At 42.9% G+C, this 9,933-nt stretch overlaps 1 long non-coding RNA gene across 2 annotated transcripts; it reads left to right on the plus strand.

Moving 5' to 3' along the window:
* The first annotated feature begins 267 nt into the window (after positions 1–267).
* LOC137331660 (uncharacterized) lies at positions 268–6,954 on the plus strand. 2 transcript variants are annotated; one of them, XR_010965531.1, is made up of 2 exons: positions 268–1,716; positions 2,306–6,954. It is a non-coding gene; the product is annotated as an uncharacterized lncRNA (long non-coding RNA). The 2 variants fall into 2 exon arrangements; XR_010965532.1 differs by having other exon boundaries at positions 268–1,630.
* The last annotated feature ends 2,979 nt before the right edge of the window (positions 6,955–9,933 follow it).

Below are 9,933 nucleotides of genomic sequence, written 5' to 3' on the forward strand. Positions count from 1 at the left end.
TCAATCTACAGTCTGTTTATATTTCACTCGGTGATTGGGATCAGTGCGATCGATTCTATATCAATCTACAGTCTGTTTATATTTCACTCGGTGATTGGGATCAGTGTGATCGATTCTATATCAATCTACAGTCTGTTTATATTTCACTCGGTGATTGGGATCAGTGTGATCGATTCTATATCAATCTACAGTCTGTTTATATTTCACTCGGTGATTGGGATCAGTGTGATCGATTCTATATCAATCTACAGTCTGTTTATAACATCACTCGGTGATTGGGATCAGTCGGATCGATTCTATATCAATCTACAGTCTGTTTATATTTCACTCGGTGACTGGGATCAATGTGATCGATTCTATATCAATCTACAGTCTGTTTATATTTCACTCGGTGACTGGGATCAGTGTGATCGATTCTGTATCAATCTAGAGACTGTTTATATTTCACTCGGTGACTGGGATCAATGTGATCGATTCTATATCAATCTACAGTCTGTTTATAACATCACTCGGTGATTGGGATCAGTGTGATCGATTCTATATCAATCTAGAGACTGTTTATATTTCACTCGGTGACTGGGATCAGTGTGATCGATTCTATATCAATCTACAGTCTGTTTATATTTCACTCGGTGACTGGGATCAGTGTGATCGATTCTATATCAATCTACAGTCTGTTTATAACATCACTCGGTGATTGGGATCAGTGTGATCGATTCTATATCAATCTACAGTCTGTTTATATTTCACTCGGTGATTGGGATCAGTGCGATCAATTCTATATCAATCTACAGTCTGTTTATATTTCACTCGGTGACTGGGATCAGTGTGATCGATTCTATATCAATCTAGAGACTGTTTATATTTCACTCGGTGACTGGGATCAGTGTGATCGATTCTATATCAATCTAGAGACTGTTTATATTTCACTCGGTGACTGGGATCAGTGTGATCGATTCTATATCAATCTAGAGACTGTTTATATTTCACTCGGTGACTGGGATCAGTGTGATCGATTCTATATCAATCTACAGACTGTTTATAACATCACTCAGTGACTGGGATCAGTGCGATCGATTCTATATCAATCTACAGTCTGTTTATATTTCACTCGGTGACTGGGATCAGTGTGATCGATTCTATATCAATCTACAGTCTGTTTATAACATCACTCGGTGATTGGGATCAGTGTGATCGATTCTATATCAAACTACAGACTGTTTATATTTCACTCGGTGATTGGGATCAGTGCGATCGATTCTATATCAATCTAGAGACTGTTTATATTATCACTCGGTGATTGGGATCAATGTGATCGATTCTATATCAATCTACAGTCTGTTTATAACATCACTCAGTGACTGGGATCAGTGCGATCAATTCTATATCAATCTACAGTCTGTTTATATTTCACTCGGTGACTGGGATCAGTGTGATCGATTCTATATCAATCTACAGTCTGTTTATAACATCACTTGGTGATCAGCAGTAACCTGTTACAAGCAGTAACCTTGCATTAGATTGTATATTGACAGTAGACAGTATACTGTATCTACTGCACACAATGCAGTCTCCTCTACATTGATTGCCTTGACAACGGGCAGTTGGAAAGATTATCTGTAATCACCAGGTATTGTTCTCTGAATATAAATGCGGTAACCTTCCATGGAATCCCACACTCGCTCACCTGACGAAGGAGAAAGCCTCCGAAAGCTTGTGATTTTTAAATAAAACAGTTGGTATAACCTGGTGTTGTAAGATTCCTTACATTCCTTTACATTGAGGAGACCAAACTCAGACTGGGTGATCACTTTGCTGAACACCTCCGCTCTGTTCACAAGTGTGACCCTGACCTGCCGGTCGCTTGCCATTTTAATTCCCCTTCCCACTCCCACTCTGACCTCTCTGTCCTCAGCCTCTTACACTGTTCCAATGAAGCTCAAGGAACAGCACCTCACCTTTCATTTAGGCACTTTACAACCTTCCAGACTCAACACTGATTTCAATAACTTCAGATCATAACCACTGCTCCCATTTTTTCAGTCAGCCAGTGCTGGTAATTGTTCTGCTGCTGCCATTTACAGCTACTCCTGATCAATCTTTTGTTTCTTAACCTGTCCCATTACCACATTCCTTGCCTTGCACCATCATCCCTTTTTGTCATTTAATCACTCGTGCCCTCTGCCCTTTCTTCCCCTCCGCTCCCTGGCTCTGTACTTGCTCAAAAACTGTAACTCTTGTAACATCTTCCAGTTCTGCGAAAGGACTTCGACCTGAAACGTTAACTCTGTTTCTTTCTCCACAGATGCTGCCTGACCTGCTGAGTATTTCCAGCATATTTCAGATTTCCAGCATCCTCAGTATTTTGCTTTTGACTTTGTATTAGATTACCTGTCATTGGGTGCAGAATGATTTTCAGGAACATGTTCTGTGTTTGTAAGCGTTCTGAGGGCTATCATGTGATTGTGGGCAACACACGTCCTGTGGATAACGTTATTCAAACAACTCAGACTAACGTCATTAGCACCAATATACACTTTGCTCAGAATCTTGTCGCAACAGACGAGAAACGTGTATTGGCCAGGAGCTGTGACCCTGTCTATAACGCTATTCACGATTCTGGGAGCAATGTGATTGACTATAAAATATGTCCTGTTCATAAATTCATTCAGGAAACTTATAAAATCATTTGTACTAATGTAGGGCCGGATTATGATGCTGGGAACTGTGTGATAATAAGTTCTAAGTAGAGTGTGCATGCTAAAATTGTAGGTAATGTGACAAACGTTTGTAGATTTCTAATATGTGACCAGAGGGATTCTTGGAATTGAACAGATTAAACACTGACTGGTGGAGAGAATCCAGAGTTTATTCTGACTTCAGACTTGATACCTTTTTGTTTTAGCAAGTGGCTTTCTTTAGTGTCAGCTTGTAGGCACAACACAGAGGCAGGCGGGACGTACAAGAGCAGCCTGCTCGTATTGTCTCCGCCTGAAGTTATTAAATTCGATCCATAGAAAGGTTACAGCATGGAAGGAGGCCATTCGGCCCATCGAGTCCGAGCTGGCTCAATGCAAGGGTAATCCAGCTGGTCCCACTCCCCCGCCCTGCAAATTTTTTGCCTTTCAAGTACTTATCCAGTTTCCTTTTGAAGGCCATGATTGAATCCGCCTCCACCACCCCCTCGGGCAGTGCATTCCCGATCCTAACCACTCGCTGTGTAAAAAGGTTTTCCTCATGTCGCCTTTGGTTCTTTTGCCAATCACCTTAAATCTAGGTCCTCTGGTCCTTGACCGCTCTGCCAATGGGAACAGTTTCTCTCTATCTGCTCTGTCTGGATCCTTCATGATTTTGAATACCTCTATCAAATCTCCTCGCAACCATCTTTGTTCCAAGGAGAACAACCCCAGCTTCTCCAGTTTATTCACATAACTAAAGTCCCTCATCCCTGGAATCATTCTAGCAAATCTCTCCTGCACCCTCTCAAAGGCCTTCACGTCTTTCCTGAAGTGCAGTACCCAGAACTGGACTCAATACTCCAGTTGTGGCCGAACCAGTGTTTTATAAAGGTTCATCATGACTTCCATACTTTTGTACTCTATGCCTCTATTTATAAAGCCCAGGATCCCGTATGCTTATTTAACCGCTTTCTCAAGCATTGGTTATTCCTGGAAGTAGTTCCAGGAATGTAATCTGACACAGACACCATGGGCCAAATTGCCTCCTTCTGCACTGTATCATTCTCTGATTCTATGTTTTCTGACAGCTATTCTGGTGATGAGCTGTAGGGGGAGGAACACAGGAACAGGAGTAGGCCATTCAGCCCCTCGAGCCTGTTCCGCCATTCTATGAGATCATGGCTGATCTGTATCCTAACTCCATCCACCCGCCTGGGCTCCATATCCCTTAATACCCTTGGCTAGCAAAAAAGCTATCGATCTCAGATTTAAAATTATTAATTGAGCTAGCAGCTACTGCTTTTAGTGGGAGAGAGTTCCACACTTATACCACCCTTTGTGTGAAGAAGTGTTTCTTAACTTCTCTCCTGAATGGCCTGGCTCTGATTTTAAGATTATGTCCCCTTGTCCTAGACACCCCCACCAGCAGAAAAAGTTTCTATTTAGCCTATCAATTCCTTTCAAAATCCTAAAAACCTCAATCAAATCACCCCTATCCTTCTATATTCCAGGAAATACAAGCCTAGTTTATGTAATCTCTCCTCCTAATTTAACTCTTGGAGCCCTGGTAACATTTTGGTTAATCTGCCCTGCGCTCCTTCCAAAGCCAATATATCCTTTCTAAGGTTCAGTGCCCAGGACTGTACACAGTATTCCAGATGTGGACTAATCAGGGCTGTGTGTAGCTGTAGTAAAACGCCCTCTCCTTTATAGTCAAGCCCTCTAGTTATAACATTTCATTAGCCTTTTTGATTTTTTTTGTACCTGAACACTATATTTTAGTGATCTGTGTACATGCACCTCTAAATCTCTTTGGACCTCCACCGTTCCCAACATTTCACCATTTAAAAAATACTTGGATCTATCCTTTTTTGGTCCAAAATGGATGACCTCACACTTGCCTGCGTTTAAATCTATCTGCCACAGTTTTGCCCACTCACTTAATCTATCAAAGTCTCTGTGTAATTTTATGCTCCCATCCACACTACTTACTATGCCACCAATCTTTGTGTCATCGGCAAACTTGGATATATGGTTATCTAAGTCATTAATAAATATGGTGAATAGATGAGGCCCCAGCACAGATCCTTGTGGGACACCACTAGTCACTTCCTTCCAATTCGAGTACATACTCATTATCCCTAGTCTCTGTCTTCTACCGCCTAACCCATCTCCTAACCAGGTCAATAATTTGACTTCAATTCCATGAGCTTTAATTTTACCTAACAGTCTCTTTTGTGGAAGCTTACTGATTGCCTTCTGGAAGTCCATAGAAATTACATCCACAGACATTCCCCAGTCTACTACTTTAGTTACTGACTCAAAAAATTCAATTAGGTTCGTTAGACATGACCTACCCTTTACAAATCCATGTTTGCTCTCTTTAATCAGCTCAAATTTCTATTTTTCACACTGTCCCTAATATAGATTTCAATAACATCCCCACAACAGATGTTAGACTAATAGGTCTCACCTTTCTTAAGTGATAGAGTTACATTTACAATTTTAACAGGTGGGAATGGCCTCTCTGGAAATGTTTGATTGGCAGACTAAGCAGAGAGACATTAGTCTCCGTTCTGAGAACCAAAAAGAATATACATTTCACACTCACCTCCTGCGCTTATACTTTAGTCATGGGAGGTTTCACTCTGCTATTTTTCTGGGGCCCTTGGCCTGTAGCCTGGACCAGGGGCCCAGGAAGCTGAATGGTTATAATTCAGAGGCTTTGTGTGACGTACACGAGTAGCAACATGTGTATAGAGCATCGTACATCCATGACAATAATGAAGCATTTTTGTCTATGTTTGATTATTTAATGGATCCTTTCTTGCTGGATACAGCAGACACAGGGTGAAACTCGATTACTGCTAGCTGTTTCTGCAAGCTGTAAAGAACATACCTCAGGATATGGCAAAGACATAGCATGGATCAAGAAGGCCTTGATGAGTGTGCGTTGACTGCTGCCACTATCCTTGGATGGGGACCCGCCAAACTGGTCTTTGAAGTGGGAGCATCATGTGGGCTGTTCCTGGGAAATTTATTAAGGTTGCTGTATTGTGTGGGTAAACATGTGTGTTTGTGACACCTGTAACCAGCTAATCTAGTTATGAAAGTTGCAAGAGTAGATTTTCCTGTCTTCTCCTGCCAGTACCCTAGTCGGATAGAGAAGAAAAATGAGGCAGGAAGCCATTCACCTGATGCCACGTCTGGGATTTCCCTTTGGATGCGACTTTAGATGAATAATACATCTACCCAAAAATGGGTGCATGCATTATATTAGGATGCAAATAACTTCATATGATGCACTCCCAAACCAGCGATGCTGGGTGCAAGGGATGCAAGGCGGGATTTACAATTTAAATGGCCATTTGGCCCATTGCAGTCAGTCACAGAGCAACCAATTACATGATGCAACATGCGAATTACGAAACATAGCTTTAACTAATTCTTTCTATTCTTCAGCCTTTGCTGCTGGGGTGGGGGGCGGAGGGGTGAGGTGAGGTGAGGGGGAGGGAGGAGCCATAGGAATTCTTTTCTCTCCTTCCCCCTGCCTGAGGTGATTGCATTATTACTCAGATATTGGGGCAGGTAAAGGCTCACTCTGGTTCACATGGGAAGTGAGGTCCACTAACAGGAGTAGCTGGTCACACTGAGTCCAAAGACAGCGTGCAGTGTAAAAAGCCCAAAATGTGACAACGCCTGATAAGAGAAGAGCAGGGAGCTCTCTGTTTAGTGTGTACTGTTGCATTAAATCCCCACGTTTACCCTTGCATAATAAGACTGCTAAATAAGAAGCTGTAAGTTGTGGCTGTGTAAAGTCTTGCACCCTCTGACAGGCTTATTCCTCATGAACTGAAGTGACAAATTTTTCCCTTGTTAACCAAGACCTAAAATGTAGAGATCAGACTGATTTTAACTGAGGTTTTAAATGTAGAGCTTGGAGCGATTTTACACATGTGTTGAATGTAGAGCTTGGAGTGATTTTACACGTATGTTAAATGTAGAGCTTGGAGTGATTTTACACATGTGTTAAATGTAGAGCTTGGAGTGATTTTACATGCGTGTATTAACCAAGGCATTAAAATGTACCACTTGGAGTAATTTTGCATATGCGTTAACCAGGGATTAAATGTAACGGAGTGATTTTGCTCATGTGTGTAGAGCTTAGAGTGATCTTGTAAAAGCCTGTTAGCCCAGGCATTAAATGTCATTCTCAGAGTGACATTTCTCAAAGTTTTCCTTACATTTCAATAAAGTGTTTTTGTTTGGGCCAACAGTTTCTGGTGCTCTGTCTGAATTTATAACTGAAGGAAGTAGAGGTTCCATCAAGGTTAAAGGTGTCTTATGTAAAAGGTTCTGATTCATACCTCTGAACTCTTAACTTCCTTTTGTCACACTTGCTGGTCAAAGATTTACTGTTAATTAAAATCAACCAGTTTTTCTCCACTTCATCATCTACAAAACTTGTGCATTCATGCATGATTTTTTGATTATTGTTTTAATGTGCATGATTCAATGGGATGGAGAGAGGAAAATGGTATCTATCAGTTGGCCTCAGTGCGAGTCGCTCTCTGACTCTCTGTTGCTCTCGTCTGTCTCTCTGTCTGTCTCTCTGTACCCCTGTCTCAGTCCCCATCTGTCTTTTTCTATATCTTTGACTCTCTCTGTCCTCTCTGTACCCCTGTCTCAGTCACTCTCTTTGTGTCTCTCCATCTTTAACTCTGTCTGTCACTCTGTACCCCGTCTCAGTCCCTCTCTGTCTGTTGTTCTATCTTTGACTCTCTCTATACCACTCTCTCAGTCCCTCTGCCTGTCTCTCTATCTTTGACTCTCTCTGTACCCCTGTTTCAGTCCCTCTCTGTCTGTGTCTCTATCTTTGACTCTCTCTATACCCCTGTTTCAGTCCCTCTCTCTCTGTCTCTCTATCTTTGACTCTCTCTATACCCGTGTCTCAGTCCCTCTCTCTCTGTCTCTCTATCTTTGACTCTGTCTCTCCCTCTATCTTTGACTCTCTCTATACCCCTGTTTCAGTCCCTCTCTCTCTGTCTCTCTATCTTTGACTCTCTCTATACCCGTGTCTCAGTCCCTCTCTCTCTGTCTCTCTATCTTTGACTCTGTCTCTCTCTCTATCTTTGACTCTCTCTATACCCCTGTTTCAGTCCCTTGCTGTCTTGTCTCTCTATCTTTGACTCTCTCTATACCCCTGTCTCAGTCCCTCTGTCTGTCTCTCTATCTTTGACTCTCTCTTTTCCTCTGTTTCAGTCCTTCTCTGTCTGTCTCTCTATCTTTGACTGACTGTCTCTCTATCTTTGACTCTCTCTATACCCCTGTCTCAGTCCCTCTCTGTCTGTCTCTCTATCTTTGTCTCTCTCTTTTCCCCTGTTTCAGTCCTTCTCTGTCTGTCTCTCTATCTTTGACTGACTGTCTCTCTATCTTTGACTCTGTCTCTCTCTATCTTTGACTCTCTCTATACCCCGTCTCAGTCCCTCACTGTCTTGTCTCTCTATCTTTGACTCTATCTGTCTCTCTATACCCCTGTTTCAGTCCCTCTCTGTCTCTGTCTCTCTCTCTCTCTCTCTATCTTTGACTCTCTCTATACCCCTGTCTCAGTCCCTCTCTGTCTGTCTCTCTATCTTTGACTCTCTCTATACCCCTGTTTCAGTCCCTCTCTGTCTGCCTCTCTATCTTTGACTCTGTCTCTCTCTCTATCTTTGACTCTCTCTATACCCCTGTCTCAGTCCCTCTCTATCTTTGACTCTCTTTTCCCCTGTCTCAGTCCCTCTCTGTCTGTCTCTCTATCTTTGACTCTGTCTCTCTCTCTATCTTTGACTCTCTCTATACCCCTGTCTCAGCCCCTCGCTGTCTGTCTCTCCATCTTTGACTCTCTCTATACCCCTGTTTCAGTCCCTCTCTGTCTGTCTCTCTATCTTTGACTCTGTCTCTCCCCTATTTTTGACTCTCTCTATACCCCTGTCTCAGTCCCTCTCTGTCTGTCTCTCTATCTTTGTCTCTCTCTTTTCCCCTGTTTCAGTCCTTCTCTGTCTGTCTCTCTATCTTTGACTGACTGTCTCTCTATCTTTGACTCTGTCTCTCTCTATCTTTGACTCTCTCTATACCCCGTCTCAGTCCCTCACTGTCTTGTCTCTCTATCTTTGACTCTATCTGTCTCTCTATACCCCTGTTTCAGTCCCTCTCTGTCTCTGTCTCTCTCTCTCTCTCTCTATCTTTGACTCTCTCTATACCCCTGTCTCAGTCCCTCTCTGTCTGTCTCTCTATCTTTGACTCTCTCTATACCCCTGTTTCAGTCCCTCTCTGTCTGCCTCTCTATCTTTGACTCTGTCTCTCTCTCTATCTTTGACTCTCTCTATACCCGTGTCTCAGTCCCTCTCTGTCTGTCTCTCTATCTTTGACTCTCTCTATACCCCTGTCTCAGTCCCTCTGCCTGTCTCTCTATCTTTGACTCTCTCTATACCCCTGTCTCAGTCCCACTGCCTGTCTCTCTATCTTTGACTCTCTCTATATACCCCTGTTTCAGTCCCTCTCTGTCTCTCTATCTTTGACTCTGTCTCTCTATCTTTGACTCTCTCTATACCCCTGTCTCAGTCCCTCTCTGTCTGTCTCTCTATCTTTGACTCTGTCTCTCTCTCTATCTTTGACTCTCTCTATACCCCTGTCTCAGCCCCTCGCTGTCTGTCTCTCCATCTTTGACTCTCTCTATACCCCTGTTTCAGTCCCTCTCTGTCTGTCTCTCTATCTTTGACTCTGTCTCTCCCCCTATTTTTGACTCTCTCTATGCCCCTGTCTCAGTCTCTCGCTGTCTTGTCTCTCTATCTTTGACTCTGCCTGTCTCTCTATCTTGACTCTCTCTATACCCCTGTCTCAGTCCCTCTCTGTCTGTCTCTCTATCTTTGACTCTCTCTTTTCCCCTGTTTCAGTCCTTCTCTGTCTGTCTCTCTATCTTTGACTGACTGTCTCTCTATCTTTGACTCTCTCTATACCCCCGTCTCAGTCCCTCTCTGTCTGTCTCTCTATCTTTGACTGACTTTCTCTCTATCTTTGACTCTCTCTATACCCGTGTCTCAGTCCCTCTCTGTCTGTCTCTCTATCTTTGACTGACTTTCTCTCTATCTTTGACTCTCTCTATACCCCCGTCTCAGTCCCACTCTGTCTGTCTCTCTATCTTTGACTGACTGTCTCTCTATCTTTGACTCTCTCTATACCCCTGTTTCAGTCCCTCCCTGTCTATCTCTCTATC

This window comes from Heptranchias perlo, chromosome 13 (genome assembly GCF_035084215.1).
Source record: "Heptranchias perlo isolate sHepPer1 chromosome 13, sHepPer1.hap1, whole genome shotgun sequence".
Taxonomy (NCBI): domain Eukaryota; kingdom Metazoa; phylum Chordata; class Chondrichthyes; order Hexanchiformes; family Hexanchidae; genus Heptranchias; species Heptranchias perlo.